We start from the raw sequence: 19,334 nt of genomic DNA on the forward strand, positions 1-19,334 counted from the left end.
AGATAGCGAACATACACCTTTGAGAAGTAGCAGGAGCATTGCATAAACCAAAAGGCATACGTCTATAAGCATAAGTACCAAAGGGACAAGTAAAAGTGGTCTTCTCTTGATTGGCAGTGTTAACATGAATTTGAGAGAAGCCAGAGTACCCATCAAGATAGCAAAAGTGAGTGTTTTTGGATAATCTTTCAAGCATTTGGTCGATGAATGGCAGTGGGTAGTGGTCCTTCCTGGTTGCCTTGTTTAGCTTCCTATAATCAATACACATTCTATATCCAATAATATTCTTTGAGGTATTAGTTCATTCTTATCATTAGGAACCACAATCATACCTCCTTTCTTGGGAACACAATGTACTAGACTTACCCACTTACTATCAGCTATGGGGTAGATAATACATGCGGCTAGAAGCTTGAGGATCTCGGTCCTCACAAAATCCTTCATTTTCGGGTTCAACCGTCGTTGATTATCAACAACCGGTTTAGCATCAGGCTCAAAATTGATAGTATGCTCACAAATAGATGGACTAATCCCCTTAAGATCATCAAGGGTATAGCCAATAGCGCCTCGGTATTTATGAAGAATTTCCAATAATCGCTCTTCTTCATATCCTGAAAGGTTAAAATTGATAATAACAGGATATACTTTCTTTTCGTCTATATAAGAATACTTGAGCATACTGGGAAGAGGTTTAAGATCAAACACCGAGTCTTCTTTTGGTTTTCATAAAATTCCCAAAGGCTCAACCAGAAGGTTGTGCTTTAGGATAGTAGGTTGTCTCAAGAATATGTCATCTAGCTCATTCCTTTCCTGCATATGCATATCATTCTTGTGGTTTTCCATAAATTGTTGCAAAGGATCTTTCGGAGGAATAGCAATAGAAGCAATCTCTTCAATAATTTTATCATTGCTACTTCTCGAGATTGCGTTGGTTTTTCCCTTGAAGAGGAAAGGGTGATGCAACACAGTAGCGATAAGTATTTCCCTCAGTTTGAGAACCAAGGTATCAATCCAGTAGGAGTATCAAGATGAGGCACCAATGTACCTGCGCAAAAACAAACAAACTTGCACCCAACGCTATAAAGGGGTTGTCAATCCCTTCACGATTATTTGCAAGGTGAGATCTGAAGGTGAAAAGTGCAACAAAGTAATTTTGAGGATCTGGAAATATGATGTGAAGTAGTCCCGGGGACCATAGAGTTCACTAGAGCCTTCTCTCATGATAGCAAGTATTACGGTGGATGAACGAATTACTGTCGAGCAATTGATAGAATCGCGCAAATTCATGATGATGTCTAAGGCAATGATCATACATATAGGCATCACGTCTGAGACAAGTAGACCGATACTTTCTGCATCTACTACTATTACTCCACACATCGACCGCTATCCAGCATGCATCTAGTGTATTGAGTTCATAACAAACACAGTAATGCCTTAAGCAAGATGACATGATGTAGAGGGATAAATTCATGCAATATGATATAAAACCCATCTTTTTACCCTTGATGGCAACAACACGATGCGTGCCTCGCTACCCCTTCTGTCACTAGGTGAGGACACCGCACGGTATGAACCCAAAACCAAGCACTTCTCCCATTGCAAGAATTATAGATCAAGTTGGCCAAACGAAACCCATAACTCGAAGAGAATTACAAGGATACGAAATCATGCATATAAGAGATCAGAGGAGACTCAAATAATATTCATAGATAATATTATCATAAATCCACAATTCATCGGATCTCGACAAACACACCGCAAAAGAAAGTTACATCGGATAGATCTCCATGAAGATCATGGAGAACTTTGCGTTGAAGATCCAAGAGAGAGAAGAAGACATCTAGCTACTAGCTATGGACCCTAAGGTCTGTGGTGAACTACTCACGCATCATCGGAGAGGCAATGGTGTTGATGAAGAAGCCCTCCGTGTCCGAATCCCCCTCCGGAAGGGCACCAAAACGTGCCCCAGATGGGATCTTGCGGAGACAGAAGCTTGCGGCGGCGGAAAAGTATTTTCGTGGATCTCTCTGGTGGTTTTGGATTTTTAGAGAATTTATAGGCGAAAGAGGTAGGGCTAAGGAGCCACGTGGGGCCCACAAGCCTGCCAGGCGCCCCCCCCCCCCCAAGGCCGAGGCTAGGGGGCTTGTGATCTCCCCCGGGTCTCCTGCCTTGGTTCCCAAGTCCCGTGCGTATCTTCTGTTATGGAAAAAATCATCCTGCAGGTTTTATTCCGTTTGGACTCCGTTTAATATTCTTCTCTCAAAAAGGTCAAAAACACGGAAAAAACAGAAACTGGCACTTTGCACTGAGTTAATAGGTTAGTCCCGAAAATAGCATAATCATGCATATAAAACATCAAAAGTTGACAAGATAATAGCATGGAACCATCAAAAATTATAGATACGTTGGAGACGTATGAAGCATCCCCAAGCTTAACTCCTGCTCGTCCTCGAGTAGGGAAGTGATAAAGATCGAATTTTTGATATGGAATACTACCTAACATATTTGTCCTTTGTAACTTCTTTCTTGTGACATGAATGTTTAGATCCGTAAGATTCAAAACAATAGTTTACTATTGACATGAAAACAATAATACTTCAATCATACTAGCAAAGTAGTCATGAACTTCTGAAATAACAAGGCCAAAGAAAGTTATCCCTACAAAATCATATAGTCTGGCTATGCTCCATCATCCCCACACAACGAATTTAAATCATGCACAACCCCGGTATATATTTTACATATAGTCGGGATCGCAGTCTTACTTTCTCAAACTTTTTCAACTCTCACGCAATACATGAGCGTGAGCCATGGATATAGCACTATAGGTGGAATAGAGAGTGGTGGAGGTTGTGAGGCAAAAAGGAGGAGATGGTCACATAGACTCGGCATATCAATGGGCTATGGAGATACCCATCAATAGATATCAATGAGAATGAGTAGGGATTGCCATGCAACGGATGCAATAGAGCTATAAGTGTGTGAAAGCTCAAAAAGAAAACTAGTGGGTGTGCACCCAACTTGCTTGCTCACGAAGACCTAGGGCTATTTTGAGGAAGCCCATTATTGGAACATACAAGCCAAGTTATATAATGAAAATTCCCACTAGTATATGGAAGTGACAAAACAAGAGACTCTCTATCATGAAGAACATGGTGCAATTTTGAAGCACAAGTGTGGAAAAAGATAGTAGCATTGTCCCTTCTCTCTTTTTCTCTCATCATTTTTTTGGGCTCTTCAGCCTCTTTTTTCATATATTTTTTGGTGGGCAACTTTGGCCTCTTTTTTTTATTTCCTCACATGGGACAATGCTCTAATAATGATGATCATCACACTTTTATTTACTTACAACTCAATACTTAGAACAATGATGACTCTATAGGAAATGCCTCCGGCAGTGTATCGGGATGTGCAACGATCTAGCTTAGTGTATGATGTTGAAACATCTCGCTATCTATCTTACGATCATGCAATGGCAATATGAAAGTAACGGCACATGTCATGAGACGGAACGGTGGGAGTTGCATGGCAATATATCTCGGAATGGCTATGAAAATGCCATAATAGGTAGGTATGGTGGCTGTTTTGAGGAAGGTATATCGTAGGTTTGTGGACCGACGAAAGTTACGCGGCACTAGAGAGGCTAGCAATGGTGGAAGGTGAAAGTGCATTTATACCGTGGACTCACATTAGTCATGAAGAACTCATATACTTATTACAAAAGTTTTATTAGCAATCGAAACAAAGTGCTAAACGCATACTCCTAGGGGAAGGGTTGGTAGGTGTTAATTATCGCGCGATCCCGACCGCCACACAAAGGATGACAATCAATAAATCAATTATGCTCCGACTTCCTAACATAGCGGTTCACCATACATGCATGCTACGGGAATCACTAACTTCAACACAAGTATTTCTAGATTCACAATACCCTACTAACATAACTCTAATATTACCATATCCATATCTCAAAAATAATTGTGAGGAATCAAACTTATCTTACTAATCAATGCACTTGAATATGGAAGTTTTTATTATATCCTCTTTGGATGCCTATCATATTTAGGACTAATTTCATAACACACGCCAATTACCAAGTTACTTAGAGAGAGCACTCTCAAAAGGATATAAGTGAAGATCGAGAGTTTTTATTTCTTTAAAATATGACACCGCCGTGCTCTAAAAAGATCTAAGTGAAGCACTAGAGCAAAGTTATCTAGCCCAAAAGATATAAGTGAAGCACATGCGATCTAAATTGCCTAACTCAAAAGATATAAGTGAAGCTCAGTGAGTATTCTAGCAATTTCACGATGAGTGCATGTCCCTCTCAAAAAGGTGTGCAGCAAGGATGATTGTGACAAAACAAAAAGCAAAGACTCCTATAATACACGACGCTCCAAGCAAAACACATATCATGTGGTGAATAAAAATATAGCTCCAAGTAACGTTACCGATGGATTGAAGACGAAAGAGGGGATGCCTTCCCAGGGCATCCCCAAGCTTAGGATTTTTGGTGTCCTTGAATTTGGCTTGGGATGCCTTGGGAATCCCCAAGCTTAAGATATTTGCACTCTTTATCCCATTGTCCATGAGAACATCACCCAAAACTTGAAAACTTCACAGCACAAAACTTAAACAGAAACTCGTGATATCATTAGCATAAGAAAACAAACCACCACTCTTTAGGTACTGTAGTAAACTTGATTTATATTTAGATTGATGTTATATTACTGTATTTTCAATTTTCCATGGATAGTACCCCCCGATACTAACCATAATTTTATCAAAATAAGCAATCAACACAACAAAAATAGAATCTGTCAAAAACAAACCAGTCTGTAGCAATCTGTACATTTCGTATACCTCTCGTATCCCAAAAATTCTGCAAAATTATGAAAATTAGGGAAATTAGAATATAAACCAGCAGCAAAAAGAATCAACTCAAAATCTCTTTCTGTATAGGAATTAAAAATAATTTCGTGACCAGCAAGTTTGTGTCTTTTTCAGCATGATCAAACAACTATCACCAAAACTGATCATAAAGGTTCTACTTGGCACAAACACAAAAAAGAAATCATAAAAAACACAATCATAACATAATTATGATGGTGTGGACACAACAAAACAGAAATTAAAAAAGAAAAAATAAATTTATTCATTGGGTTGCCTCCCAACAAGCGCTTTTCTTTAAAGCCTTTTAGCTAGGCATTGATAATTCAATGATGCTCAGATAAAAGATAGCAATCGGACACGAAGAGAGCATCATGAAACATGTGACAAACATATCTAAGTCTAACATACTTCCTATGCATAGGCATTTTATAGGAAAACAAATTATCAAGACAAGCAATAACTACCATATGCAAGGAAGAAGAAAGAGACAATATCAATCTCAACATAACGAGAGGTAATTTAGTAACATGGAAGTTTCTACCACAATATTTTCCTATCTCATAATAATTACATGTGGGATCACATGTAACAATCACATGGGATATTCTTTTCATGATCCACATGCATGCAAAGTTGACGCTCTTCAAAAATAGTGGGATTATCATCAACTAAAGTCATGACTTCTCCAAACCCACTTTCAATATTATTGCAAACATCATATTCATCATGAGGCTTAAACAAATTTTCAAGATCATAAGAAAAATCATTACCCCAATCATGATCATTGCAACAAGTAGTGGACATAGCAAAACTAGCATCCCCAAGCTTAGGGTTTTGCATATTTTTAGCATGATTGACATTAATAGAATTCATAGTGAAACCATTGCAATCATGATTTTCATTCAAGGAGCCCTCCTGAATCACTTCATAAATTTCTTCATCAAATTTTTTAGATTCACGCATCTCAAGCAAAACTTCATAAAGATAATCTAGTGCCCAAAACTCACTAGCAATTGGTTCAACATAATTGGATCTCTTGAAAAGATTCGCAAGTGGATGAGGATCCATATCAATAGATTTTTAGCAAGCGAAGATGCAAGCATATTGAAGGCACATAGCACACAAGCAAAGGAAAGGCAAATGAAAAAGGAAAATATTTTTGTAAATTTTGTTTTTTCAGAAGTGGGGGAGAGGAAAACGAGAGGCAAAAAGCAAATAATTTAAACGCAAGAGATGAGTTTGCGATAGTTACTAGCATACGCTTCACTTTGAATACTCCCCAGCAACGGCCCAAGAAATTCTTCTTGCTACTTCTCGAGCTTGCGTTGGTTTTTCCCTTGAAGAGGAAAGGGTGATGCAATACAGTAGAGATAAGTATTTACCTCAGTTTGAGGACTAAGGTATCAATCCAGTAGGAGTATCAAGATGAGGCACCAATGTACCTGCGCAAAAACAAACAAACTTGCACCCAACGCTATAAAGGGGTTGTCAATCCCTTCACGATTATTTGCAAGGTGAGATCTGAAGGTGAAAAGTGCAACAAAGTAATTTTGAGGATATGAAAATATGATGTGAAGTAGACCCGGGGGCCATAGTGTTCACTAGAGGCTTCTCTCATGATAACAAGTATTATGGTGGGTGAACGAATTACTGTCGAGCAATTGATAGAATCTCGCAAAGTCATGACGATATCTAAGGCAATGATCATACATATAGGCATCACGTCCGAGACAAGTAGACCGATACTTTCTGCATCTAGTACTATTACTCCACACATCAACCGCTATCCAGCATGCATCTAGTGTAATGAGTTCATAACAAACAGAGTAACGCCTTAAGCAAGATGACATGATGTAGAGGGATAAATTCATGCAATATGATATAAACCCCATCTTTTTACCGTTGATGGCAACAACACGATGTGTGCCTCGCTACCCCTTCTATCACTAGGTGAGGACACCACACTGTACGAACCCAAAATCAAGCACTTCTCCCATTGCAAGAATTATAGATCAAGTTGGCAAAATGAAACCCATAACTCGAAGAGAATTACAAGGATACAAAATCATGCATATAAGAGATCAGAGGAGACTCAAATAATATTCATAGATAATCTGATCATAAATCCACAAATCATCGGATCTCGACAAACACACCGCAAAACAAAGTTACATCGGATAGATCTCCATGAAGGTCATGGAGAACTTTGTATTGAAGATCCAAGAGAGAGAAGAAGACATCTAGCTACTAGCTATGGACCCGAAGGTCTGTGGTGAACTACTCACGCATCACGAGAGAGGCAATGGTGTTGATGAAGAAGCCCTCCGTGTCCGAATCCCCCTCTAGCAGGGCACCAGAACGTGCCCCAGATGGGATCTTGCGGAGACAGAAGCTTGCGGCGGCGAAAAAGTATTTTCGTGGCTCTCTCTGGTGGTTTTGGATTTTTAGAGAATTTATAGGCTAAATAGGTAGGGCAAAGGAGCCATGTGGGGCCCACAAGCCTACTAGGCGCCCACCCCCCCTCCCCCAGGTCGCGGCTAGGGGGCTTGTGATCTCCCCCGAGGTCTCGTGCCTTGGTTCTCAAGTCCCCTGCATATCTTCTGTTATGAAAAAATCATCCCGCAGGTTTTATTCCGTTTGGACTCCGTTTAATATTCTTCTCTAAAAAAGGTCAAAAACACGGAAAAAACAGAAACTGGCACTTGGCACTGAGTTAATAGGTTAGTCCTAAAAATAGCATAATCATGCATATAAAACATCCAAAGTTGACAAGATAATAGCATGGAACCATCAAAAATTATAGATACGTTGGAGACGTATCAATCATTACTAGGCATATGAGTACCATGAGTTTGCTTCGAGAATTTAGAAAAGTTGAATTCATATGGCTCACCATTAAATTCAACAGATACTTTTCCTTTCATGCAATCTATAATAGCTCCACAAGTTTTGAGAAAAGGCCTACCAAAGATAATAGGGCAAAAACTATCTTGCACTGAACCAAGTACTAGAAAGTCGGTAGGATATTTTACCTTTACACATAGAACTTCAACATCTCGCACAATTCAATAGGAGAGATAGTTTCTTTGTTTGCAAGATGAATAGTAACATCGACTTCTTCAATTTCACATGGTAGAATCTCATTCATGATCTCTTGATAAAGTGAAAAAGGAATAGCACTAGCACTGGATCCCAAATCACATAGCCCATAATAATTATGATCTCCTATTTTAACACATACAACTGAAGTACCTGAAATTGGTCCTTTATTCTTGGCTGTAACAAGGTTAGTAGAAAAAGCACAAAAATTTATATTGGAATCTTCAATATTACTAATAACAAGATCCTTGACTAATGCAACCTCAGGATCGACTTTAATTAGGTCCTCATGCTCATCAGTCGTTCTTTCACTTTTATTCAGGATGGGTGTGACAAAATAATGATCCCTCATCCTTGCGGGAAAAGGGGGCTTTTCATATTCAACTGCAGGCAAAATAGGGTCAACAACATTAATATCAATAGGTAATTCCTTAAAATTTTTATGCTGTTGATCCTCCTTCTTCTCAGAAGAGTCAATATGAGAGGCAAAGTCTTTGCAAAAATCAATTAGAAGCTGGGAATCAAGACCAATCTTAGCGCAAAAGGTATTGAAGTAATCAGTTTTCACATAGCTCTCAATGTAATCACACTCATAATTTATAACGGGCTCAATACCTTTATCAATCTCCCATTCTTTAGTGTTCTTCTGGATCCTTTCAATAAGATCCCACTTAGCTTCAGTGCTTTTGTTGGAGAATGCCCCACTAGAGGAAGCATCAAGCATCTCTTTATCTTGACGAGAAAGCCTTGCATAAAAATTTGTAAGAATAACTTCTTTGGAGAGCTCATGATTGGGACATTTGAGCATTAAGGATTTCAATCTCCCCCAAGCTTGAGCGATGCTTTCTCCATCACGAGACCAAAATTTATAAATATAATTCCTGTCTCGATGTATTTCATGAAGAGGATAAAACTTTGCATAAAAGAGAGGCATAAGATCTTGCCAATTTAGTAAATGAGAGTCATCAAGAAGCCTATACCAATCCAAAGCCTTATCTTTTAATGATAGAGAGAATAGCTTTCTCATAAAAAAACATCGATATACCTGCAGGCTTAAATAAGGAACATAGCTATGAAACATACATAGCAAGTGTTCACTTGGATGTCTATCTCATGCATATTGATTAGCCAAAACACAATCAATAATACCAGTTGGTATTTTAAAGGGCACAATTTCAGTAGGTGGGGGAGGATCCACCACAATAGCATTGGGGCGGTTCCCCGCAAGCAACAAACCAAGAGCAGAGTTGTCCATAGGGACAAAAGAAACAAAAACAGCACGTACAACGTAAAGGTTTCCTTACCAATTTCACTTACCAATAGCGCTACACTCCCCGGCAACGGCGCCATAAAATGGTCTTGATGACCCACAAGTGTAGGGGATCAATCGTAGCCTTATAGATAAGTAAGAGTGCCAAACCCAATGAGGAGTAGAAGGTATTGACAAGTGATCTTGAGCAAGGAATAACTCCAAGTACTGAAAGGTAACATTTTATGGGTTTTCTAGTATAAGCAACAAGGAAATAAATGCAAGTAAGTAAATGGTGCCGAGGTTCAGCAAGTGGACCAATCCTTTTAAACACAAAGGATAAGTCGAGGGACTAAACTTATAAAGACTAAGGTGTTCCTGAGGACACACGGGAGAGATAGTCAAGTGCTTTCGCTATATTCCGTCTAGTACTATGTTTTGTATTGATAAGTGTTATGTGGGTGGATCTTGACTAGTGCATCGTCTAGGCTAAGACAAGTACACTCTTATGATTAATCCCTCTTGCAAGCATCTTCAAATACAAGAGAGAAATTAAGGCAAAGCCTAACCATAGAAATAAGCTTTAGGATCCAATACTCCCTCATGTAAAAGTATGTGAACTGGGGTTCAGGTTTCTGTCACTCCGGCAACCCACCACAAGCATTCTTTATACACGATGCATTCCCCTAGGTCCTTGAAAAGGCGAAGTGTTATGTAGTCAATGTTCACATAACACCACTAGAAGAATAACACCATAACTTAAATATCAATCAACACATATTACTTCAACATCATATGACTACTAGCATCTAGACTTTTCCCATGTCCTCAAGAACTAACGGAACTACTCACAAGACATAAAAGAGATCATGATCAGAGGTGATGAAAATATGATTAACAATCTGGTCATAACAATAATCCTCCAACAAAACTCAATAGCATTCACCACAAAAGAGTATTCAACACCGTTAGAGTAGAGGGGATGAATAGTGCAAGGTACAACTTCGATTGCAATGGTGAAGTAAATGGGATGAAGGTGGAGATGGTGCTCGTGATGGTGATCTCGATGATGCCCTTGACGATGGTGATGACGATGAGGATGATCTCCCCTTCCGGGAGGTGTTCTCCCCGACGGAATCTGCCTGCTGGAAAGGTCTTTTCTTCTCTGTAGGTTTCCGCCGCGAAGCGGTGGCGAAACTGCGAAAACTCTTCTGCCCTCATAACTTTTAGGTCAAGAGGAACATATAGGCCAAAGGATAGCACCGGAGGCGCGGCCCATCACCCAGGCGGCCTCCTCGCGCGGCCTTGGGGGGGCGCGCCAGTAGGTCGCTTGGGTGACCTGTGGCCCCCCTCCGGCCCTTCTTTGGCATGTCTTCAGGATCTGTTCGGAAACTTCTTCCCTCCAATTTTCAGCGCAGTTGGAGGTGTTCTAATATGGTGACTCTTCGTGCTATTTTCTCAGCTGAATCCTGCGTGTGGTGTTTCGGCACCGGAAAGTTGTAAACTGTGTAAAATAGGCCAAACACTATAAGTACATCATCATAATGTGAAATATATCAATGAATAGAGACAAATTATGATACAAAATAGTGATGCATTTTGGATGTATCACTCGGTTGCACAGCCTTTGCCTGGTTTAATGTTGTGCCTCTCTATGCCTATCTCAAGCTCAAGATGCCCGGACCCCGAGGAGTCATCGCCATCAATGGCAATATAGAATGCTCTCTCAGGACCGAAGAACACACAACCACTCTAGCGTCCGAATGTGAGCACGACACTAAAGCACCAAGCTACAAGCCGATCAAGTTGCGACAGGTGGCTAAGCAATCCCGAGCTCAATCAGGCCCCCTGGAGTCTTCCTCGACTACGTGTACATAGGGTTACGCCCCCCACAACACGTCTCGAACACGCTCAAGGTATGCCCCTCGCGTACACAAATTTATTCTACGCATAGCATGGGCAGTTGTGGGGGCTCACGAACGAGTACCATGTGTTCGGCTAGGACACACCATGGTACCAAACATATCCTAGGACACAGAAGGGACATCATAAAGGTACTCTCAGGCGTCAAGCTTTACGCTTTCGGCAGCTTCTCATGGTTCTTCTTGAAGACCCGTCTGCCATTCACAACAACCTATAGGGGACCAAACCCCCCTCCTTTTATGATTGGGAGAGTTGTTGAGGCCAGGATCCAGGTGTACATCAAGTCACTCGCAAAGGGCTGCAGCGGAGGTGTTGCTTAATCATGTTGCTTAGAGTTATGTAGCTTTTAAACTCAATAGTTTCCTGTACTCAGCGGCCTTGGTGCCAAATAATTATAAAAATTCCTTGCCCATATCTACCATAGATAATATTTTTCTTCTACATTACTTATTTTTATGCATGTTCCTTCACCACGTGGCACTGACAGGACATACCTCTTTTGCGCTCACTATAGTGCGACCGGCTACTAAACCGGGGCCTGGATTAAATTCACTGCCCCGAGCACTACACCGACACCATTTCTTTCCGTATATGTTCGGTTTCTCAGGATTTTGATTTATATGCATTGGTTCTGAATTATGTCTTGGGTCTACAGTTGGATTGCCTTGCTCCTGTGATTACCCTTTTACGTTCAGCTAGTTCGGCTAAAGGGGTAAAAGGGAGAACCACTGTGATTGTATTCCCAGCTTACCTGGTTTTGAAATACCTCAATGGAGAAAGCCGAAAACTGACCATCATAATGAGCGAGAACTGGTGTGCAATCCGAGATCATTTAAAGTTCGATAGAGGCTATTCTGTGTTGTACACATGTGTTTGCACTTAGCAAATCCTGCGGTAATCATTCCGATATTCGGATTTTCTGATTACTATGAAAATAGGGCTAGGGGATCGTCATGAGCCCCGGCATTAGAACATTCCTAAGGCTAAGTGAAAGTGATAAAGTCCCATAGTCTGATTGCCTCGTCCCCCCCTACACTACCACCCTTGGGTGCCAAGTAATTGGATTAAGTAGTGTGGCTGTTGGAACACCAGAAGTAGCATCTACTTGGGGGCTGAAGCCGACGACTAGTAACTTTCAGCTTAAAACGGCGAACACGGGAATTCAAATAATACAAAAGCATACTCAAACTTAGAATCTGCATTCCATAAGACATAAGTTTCTGAGGTACATTAACACAAGTTCATTCTAAAAATACATCTTTTGAGCATTCGGACGTGATCGCCCGAGCACCGTCCATAGCAGCGGCGAAGTACAACTCAGGCCACCTATGCTCCTTTCCAGCGGGCGGTGGATCGGTGGCCATCTTAAGGGGCTTTATCCCCGGCAAGTGCATCATCGTCCGGGCAAAAGCCATATGAGCACCTTCTATACATGCAGATCGCTGCAGCTGCTCAATCCGAGGAGAGGCGTCGATGAGCTTTCGCACCAAGGCGAAGTAGCTATTCGGCAAGGGCTTGGTAGGCCACGCTCAAACACACAAGTCCTTCATGGCTAGCTCAGCCATCCTATGAAGTTCGAGAAGCTGCTTCATCTGGTTTCTCAGACTAGGGTTAGCCTTAGGGTTCTCGAACTAAGCCCAGAAGAGTTGCTGCTCGAAATTCCCGTCATGCGTCGCAAAGTACTTAGCGACACCTGTTGCACTATGTCGGAGGTTGGTGAAGGCGCGTGCGAAATGCCACATCCGCGTAAGATAAGCAAACCTCTTCCCGCCAAAAGCACACTGCAATAAGTATGGCTTACCAGTTACCATATGCTTGGCCTGGCGTACTTCTTCTTCATAAAACCTTTGCCCCACTCGCTCAGTTTGGAGCTCGGCGGTCAACTTCGCTTGCTCGACCACTTGCTCATTGGTTTTTTGCTCCAAGGCCTCGTACTTCGAGCTTGCCTCTTGAAGCTCTTGCTAGACCTCCGTCACCCTGGCTTCATGTCGCGTGCTGACGGTCTTGAGGGTGTCCAGCTCGGCAACCGCCTTGTGGGAAGCAGCCTCTTGTTTGGCCCTCTCCACCTCGGCCCTGAGCTTTTCAAGATCTTTGTCTTGGGTTGTTGATTAAAAATGAAACAACAAAGGTTAGATGGCAGGGCCAATACTTTTTTTTAGATAAGACTAAGGGACAATGCTTTCATGCGCACTTACCCTATTTCTCGTCGAACCAAGCATTGATTTGATCAAGCTCTTTATCGGATACTTCCAGTTTCCGATTTAGTTCGGCTATTTCCAATGCATCAACATTGGCAGTCGACGACGAGGCCTACAAAGTGCACAATTTGTCAAGCACGAGGTTTTTCCTATTAAGGTAACCCTGATAGGCCAAATTTCTTCAAAACAAACACACTAATAGATGTCTTCAGGCAACTTTTCATATGTTCCCTTCTTTGAGCCAAGGGTGAGCTTTCTCAAACTCACCCCTCGCTCAGGGATTGTTATACCACTAAAAGTATAAGTTAACATATATAAAATAATTTGAATATTAACAAACATGCAAGGTTTACCTGAAAACCTGTCAATAAGCCGGTAAAGGCTTCATTCAGTCTGTTGTTAACGAACTGAATGCTCTGCAACACCGCACCCATTAAGGTGCGATGTTCGTTAGCAATGGAGGCGTCAGATAGGATCTCCTCCATCTTTGCCAACCCCTTGACTGAGACCCGCTCTAGTACGAGCAGGGCTGAGGGGGAGCAGAAGACGTTGGAGGAAGCTCGGGCGAAGATCGCACCCCCCTGTCGCTTCCAGAAAAGCCGGTCTCCCCGGTTATGTCAGACGGAGAGTTAGCCTTGGCCACGGCCTCCTCGTCTTCGACGGCACGCACGTCTTGTGTAACTAGGACTTCGCGGTCCTCGGCTCCCGAGGCATTCACCTCGTCCATCGCCTCCTCGCCTCCCACATCAAGCGAGGTTGGGTGGGAGGCCACCTCAACGGCCTCCTCAAAGGCTTGGGGAAGGGAGGTATGGGACGCGTTCCCACTCTCCACCAGCTCGGTTGGCAGTGAATCCCCCTCTAAGACCTGATCCGTTGGCAGATCTCGGACAGGGCCGTGATAAGTAAAAATGTATATGCCAATCAATCGAAATAGGATTCGGTATAGGTGCACTTAATAAAGTCATTGGAGCTCGTACCTTCGGGCCCGGGGTTTAACCGTGGGGGCTCGGTGTGGAACCATCTCGAACTCCCCGATCTCATCGTCGGAGTTCGGACATGTGCCAAGAGAGGCGGCCTTGCCTTCGCAAAGCCTCTTCGAGGCCCTAGGAGGCATGGCTTCTTTCTTCGCCTCTTATGGTGCTCTCTTCTAGGACCATGAGGAATCCATATCCTCCTCCTCTTTGGCCTCCTCCACCTCGTGGATAGATGAAACATGTGTGTCCTTGGACTTAGTGTCCAGAGGTCCCCTGGAAAGGAGACCTTTGTGGGTCTCCTTCTTCTTCGGCTCCGGTGCCTTGTACGGCTTCGGAACCAACATGGCAGCCAGCACCTCTGACCTTGGATCTTCACGTAGAGGAGTTGGTTCGTTGATGTTTTGGCCATGGCCAACCACTCCTGTCAAAATCATTGTGGAGAGGTGATATCTTTGGAAAGGGGATTGGAACCTTGGGACGGGAAAAATATTCGAGCATACCTCGACTGGAGGAGTTTGGTCGTCTAAGCCTCTCTCTTCGCCCTTGGCCGGACACGCTTGTTGGGGCTTCAACAAAGCCCGACATATGTCCTTGTGGGTCGTCCGGAAGAACTCCTTTATGACCTTGGAATCATCGGGCTTGTAAACCCACATCGGATTCGCCTGATGCTGACATGGTGGGATGCGCCGATGTAGAGCGACTTGGATCACATTGGTCAAGTGGATGTTTTCATCCACCATTTGCTTGATGCATTTTTGAATCATCTTCACGTCCCTGGCGAACCCCTAGTCCATGTTTTTCCCGACCCAGGAGGTTAGCTTCTCTGGAGGGCCGGACCTGAAATCGGGAGGTACCACCTAGTTCGCCTCCCGTGGTTCGGTGATATAGAACCACTCCTTCTGCCAGCTCTTGATAGTATCTATCAAGGTTCCCTCCAGCCATGTCACCTTGCAGAACTTGCTTACCATCGCCCCGCCGCAATCAGCGTGTTGGCTGCTTACGGACTTGTCTTGACGTTGAATGTCTTAAGCCAAATCCCAAAATGTGGGTGAAGCCGCAAGAATGCTTCGCACACGAGGATGAAGGAGGTAATGTGCATAATGGAGTTGGGAGGGAGGTCATGGAAATCCAACCCGTAATAAAACATAAGGCCCCTGACAAAATGGTGAAGGGGGGAACCTAGAACTCAGAGGAAATGGGGAATGAACACTACCCGCTCACCTGACTTGGGAGTCGGGATCACCTCGCCTGCCTCCACTGCCCGGTGGGCAATGTCGAAGGAGAGGTATCAGGAGCGCTTCAACTCTCGGATGTCAGCGTCAGGTATGGTCGACACCTCCCACTTGCCATGGGAACTAGCCACGGTGCAGGCTCGAAGACGGTGACGGAAGAAGAGAGCGGAGAAAGGGTTAGATTTGGGCACTCGAGCTTGGAGGAGGCAAGAGAGAGGTCGAGGATGCAGGTGGTAAAGATCTTTGGATCTTTGTTCCTTTTTATAAGGGACTATAATGCCAAGGGTCCCTTTTACTGCATCGGTTGCTCTTCCACCAGATACGTCTCCAACGTATCTAATTTTCCAAACTCTGTTGCCCTTGTTTTGGACTCTAATTTGCATGATTTGAATGTAACTAACCTGGACTGACGCTGTTTTCAGCAGAATTGCCTTGGTGCTGTTTTTGTGCATAAATGAAAGTTCTCGGAACGTCCTGAAAATTTACGGAGAATATTTTTGGAAAATATGAAAAATACCTGCGTAAAGATCCACCGAAGGGGGTGGGCTAGTGGGCCACAAGCCCTGTAGCCGTCACCCCCCTGGTGGCGGCTAGCAAGCTTGTGGGGCCCACGTGGCCCTGTCGCACACAAACTCGGCACAATAAATTCACTTTCGTCCCAGAAAAAATCAAGAGAGAAGATTTCATCACGTTTGCAATACGGAGGCGCTGCCACATCCTGTTCTTCATCTCGAGGGCAGATCTGGAGTCCGTTTTGGGCTCTGGAGAGGGGAAATCGTCGCCATCGTCATCATCAACCTTCTTCCCTCTCCAATTCCATGAAGCTCTTCATCGTTCGTGAGTAATCTATTCGTAGGCTCCCTGGGCGGTGATGAGCAGGATGAGATCTATCATGTAATCGAGTTAGTTTTGACGGGGATTGATCCCTAGTATCCACTATGTTCTGAGATTGATGTTGCTACTACTTTGCCATGCTTAATGCTTGTCACTAGGGCCCGAGTGCCATGATTTCAGATCTGAAATTATTATGTTGTCACCAATATATGTGTGTTTTAGATCTGATCTTGCAAGTTGTAGTTACCTACTATGTGTTATGACCCGGCAACCCCGGAGTGACAATAACCGGAACCACTCCCGGTTATGACCATAGTTTGAGGAGTTCATGTTTTCACCAAGTGCTAATGCGTTGGTCCGGTTATTTATTAAAAGGAGAACATTAATATCCCGTAGTTTCCTTTCGGACCCTGCTACCACGGGAGGGATGGACAATAGATGTCATGCAAGTTCTTTTCCCTAAGCACGTATGACGACACACGGAATGCATGCCTACATCACATTGACGAACGGGAGCTAGCCACATATCTCTCCGTGTTATAACTGTTGCATGATGAATATCATCCAAACAAATCACCGACCCATTGCCTACGAGTTTGTCCCACTGCTGTTGTTACTTGTCTTGCTCTGCTGATGTTACCACTGTTGTTGCTGTTGTTACTTGCTTGCTCAGTTGTTACTTGCTACTGTTGCTACTTGCTACTGCTGTCACTACTGCTGTTACTTTGTTGTTGATACTTTGCTTGCAGATACTAATCTTTCAGGTGTGGTTGAATCTGACACATTCAGCTGCTAATACTTGAGAATATCCTCTCACTTCCTACTGGCGAATCAACAAATTTGGGTTGAATACTTTACCCTCGAAAACTGCCTCGATCCCACGCGCTGGTGGGTCATTGCAAGACAATTTATAATTGTTGAGCAATCAAGAATAGCATTTGTCTAGCCATTGCCAGATATCTGCTAAACAGCATTTTTCTGGCGTCGTTGCCGGGGAAGCGATTGCTATATTCTCTAAGTCACTTGGGATTTATATCTGTTGATCACTATGAAGAATCTGAAGGATCCAAAAACCAGAGTTTTGCCCTCAACTACGAGGGGACGTAAGGAACTGCCATCTAGCTCTGCACTTGATTCACCTTCAGCTATGAGTAAATTTGTGACATCACCTCCTGCTAGAAATCTTGATATGTCGACTGTGCTTGATGATGCTTATGATGATGATATGCCTGATACTGCTTTGCCTGATACTACTAGAGATGCTATGCCTGATACTGCTAGAGATGATATGCCAGATTATGCTAGAGATGCTATGCTTGATACTGCTTTGCCTGATACTTCTAGAGATGTTATGCCTGATACTGCTTTGCCTGATGATGCTATGCTTGATACTGCTAGAGATACTACTTTGCCTGATGTGCCACTAGGGGTGTTCCTTGGTGCTCATATTGCTAGAGTTACTGCCAATGCTCGTGATGCTTCTGAAACTGCCGATACTATTGAGATAGAGCCTGCTTTTGCTCCTGCTAGATCTAGCTCTCCTAGATATGAATTGCCTGATATACCTGAGGGTTACGTTATGGAGGGAGAGATAGCTGAGGATTTTCTTGCGTGTAAGGATGCCTATGACGCTAAGAAATTACTTCTCAAGTGGAAGGAAAAATCTCTAAAAGCTAGGATGAAATACGACCCGAAGTTTGCCACTTCACCTATCTTTATCACCGATAAGGATTATGAATTCTCTGTCGACCCTGAGATAATCTCTCTAGTCGAATCTGATCCTTTCCACGGTTATGAGTCTGAGATGGTCGTAGCCCATCTAACCAAACTACACGATATAGCCACCCTTTTCACTAGTGAGGAGAAGATCTGCTACTACTATATCCTTAAGCTGTTTCCTTTCTCTCTAAAGGATGACGCTAAAGCCTCGTTCACTTCTCTTGCTCCTGGATGTGTGAGTAGTCCCCAGGATATGGTCTATTACTTCTGTGATAAATATTTCCCTGCCCATAAGAAGAAAGCTGCCTTGCAGGAAATATACAACTTTGCACAACTCCAAGAAGAGAGTCTCCCACAAGCTTGGGGGAGGCTCATCCAGCTACAGAATGCTTTGCCTGATCACCCTCTTAAGAAGAACGAGATACTTGATATCTTCTATAAAGGACTTACCGATGCTTCTAGAGACCACCTAGATAGTTGTGTCGGTTGTGTTTTTAGGGAACGAACTATCGAACAAGCTGAGATCCTTCTGAATAACATCTTGATCAACGATAATGCTTGGACTATTCCCGAACCACCTCCTAAGCCAACTCCGAAGAAAAGAGGTATTCTATTCCTCATTCCCGAAGATATGCAAGAAGCCAAGAAATCTATGCAAGAGAAAGGCATTAGATGTGAAGATGTCAAAAATCTACCACCTATCGAAGAGATCCATGGTCTCGATAACCCGATACAAGAAGTAGAAGTGAATTATCTGCGTAGGTTTGATGAGAGTGATATTCCTTTTGACAAACCTGCTAGCCTATGCTTTCATGAATTTGACAACTTTGTTGCCAAACAACAGAGTTTCAGTGATTATGTTAGCAGACATTTGGAACAAATTAAGTACTCGTATGCTTGGCCATTTAAGTGCTTGTGTAGACAGAAATGTCAATGATCTGAAGCTTCTGAGTAAACATGCCTTTATGATTACTACTCGGGTAGAACAAGTACTTAAACCTCAGAATGACTTGCTCAATGAATTAAATGACAACTCTATCAGAGTCATTACTAGAGGAGGCAAAATGACTCAGGAACCTTTGTATCCTGAAGGCCATCCTAAGAGAATTGATCAAGATTCTCAAGGAATTAATGTTGATACACCCAGTCATCCTAAGGAGAAGAAGAAGGATGATAGAAACCTACATGCCAGTTCACCAAATACTGTCAC

Source organism: Hordeum vulgare, chromosome 6H (assembly GCF_904849725.1).
Source record: "Hordeum vulgare subsp. vulgare chromosome 6H, MorexV3_pseudomolecules_assembly, whole genome shotgun sequence".
In the NCBI taxonomy this organism is placed as follows: Eukaryota; Viridiplantae; Streptophyta; class Magnoliopsida; order Poales; family Poaceae; genus Hordeum; species Hordeum vulgare.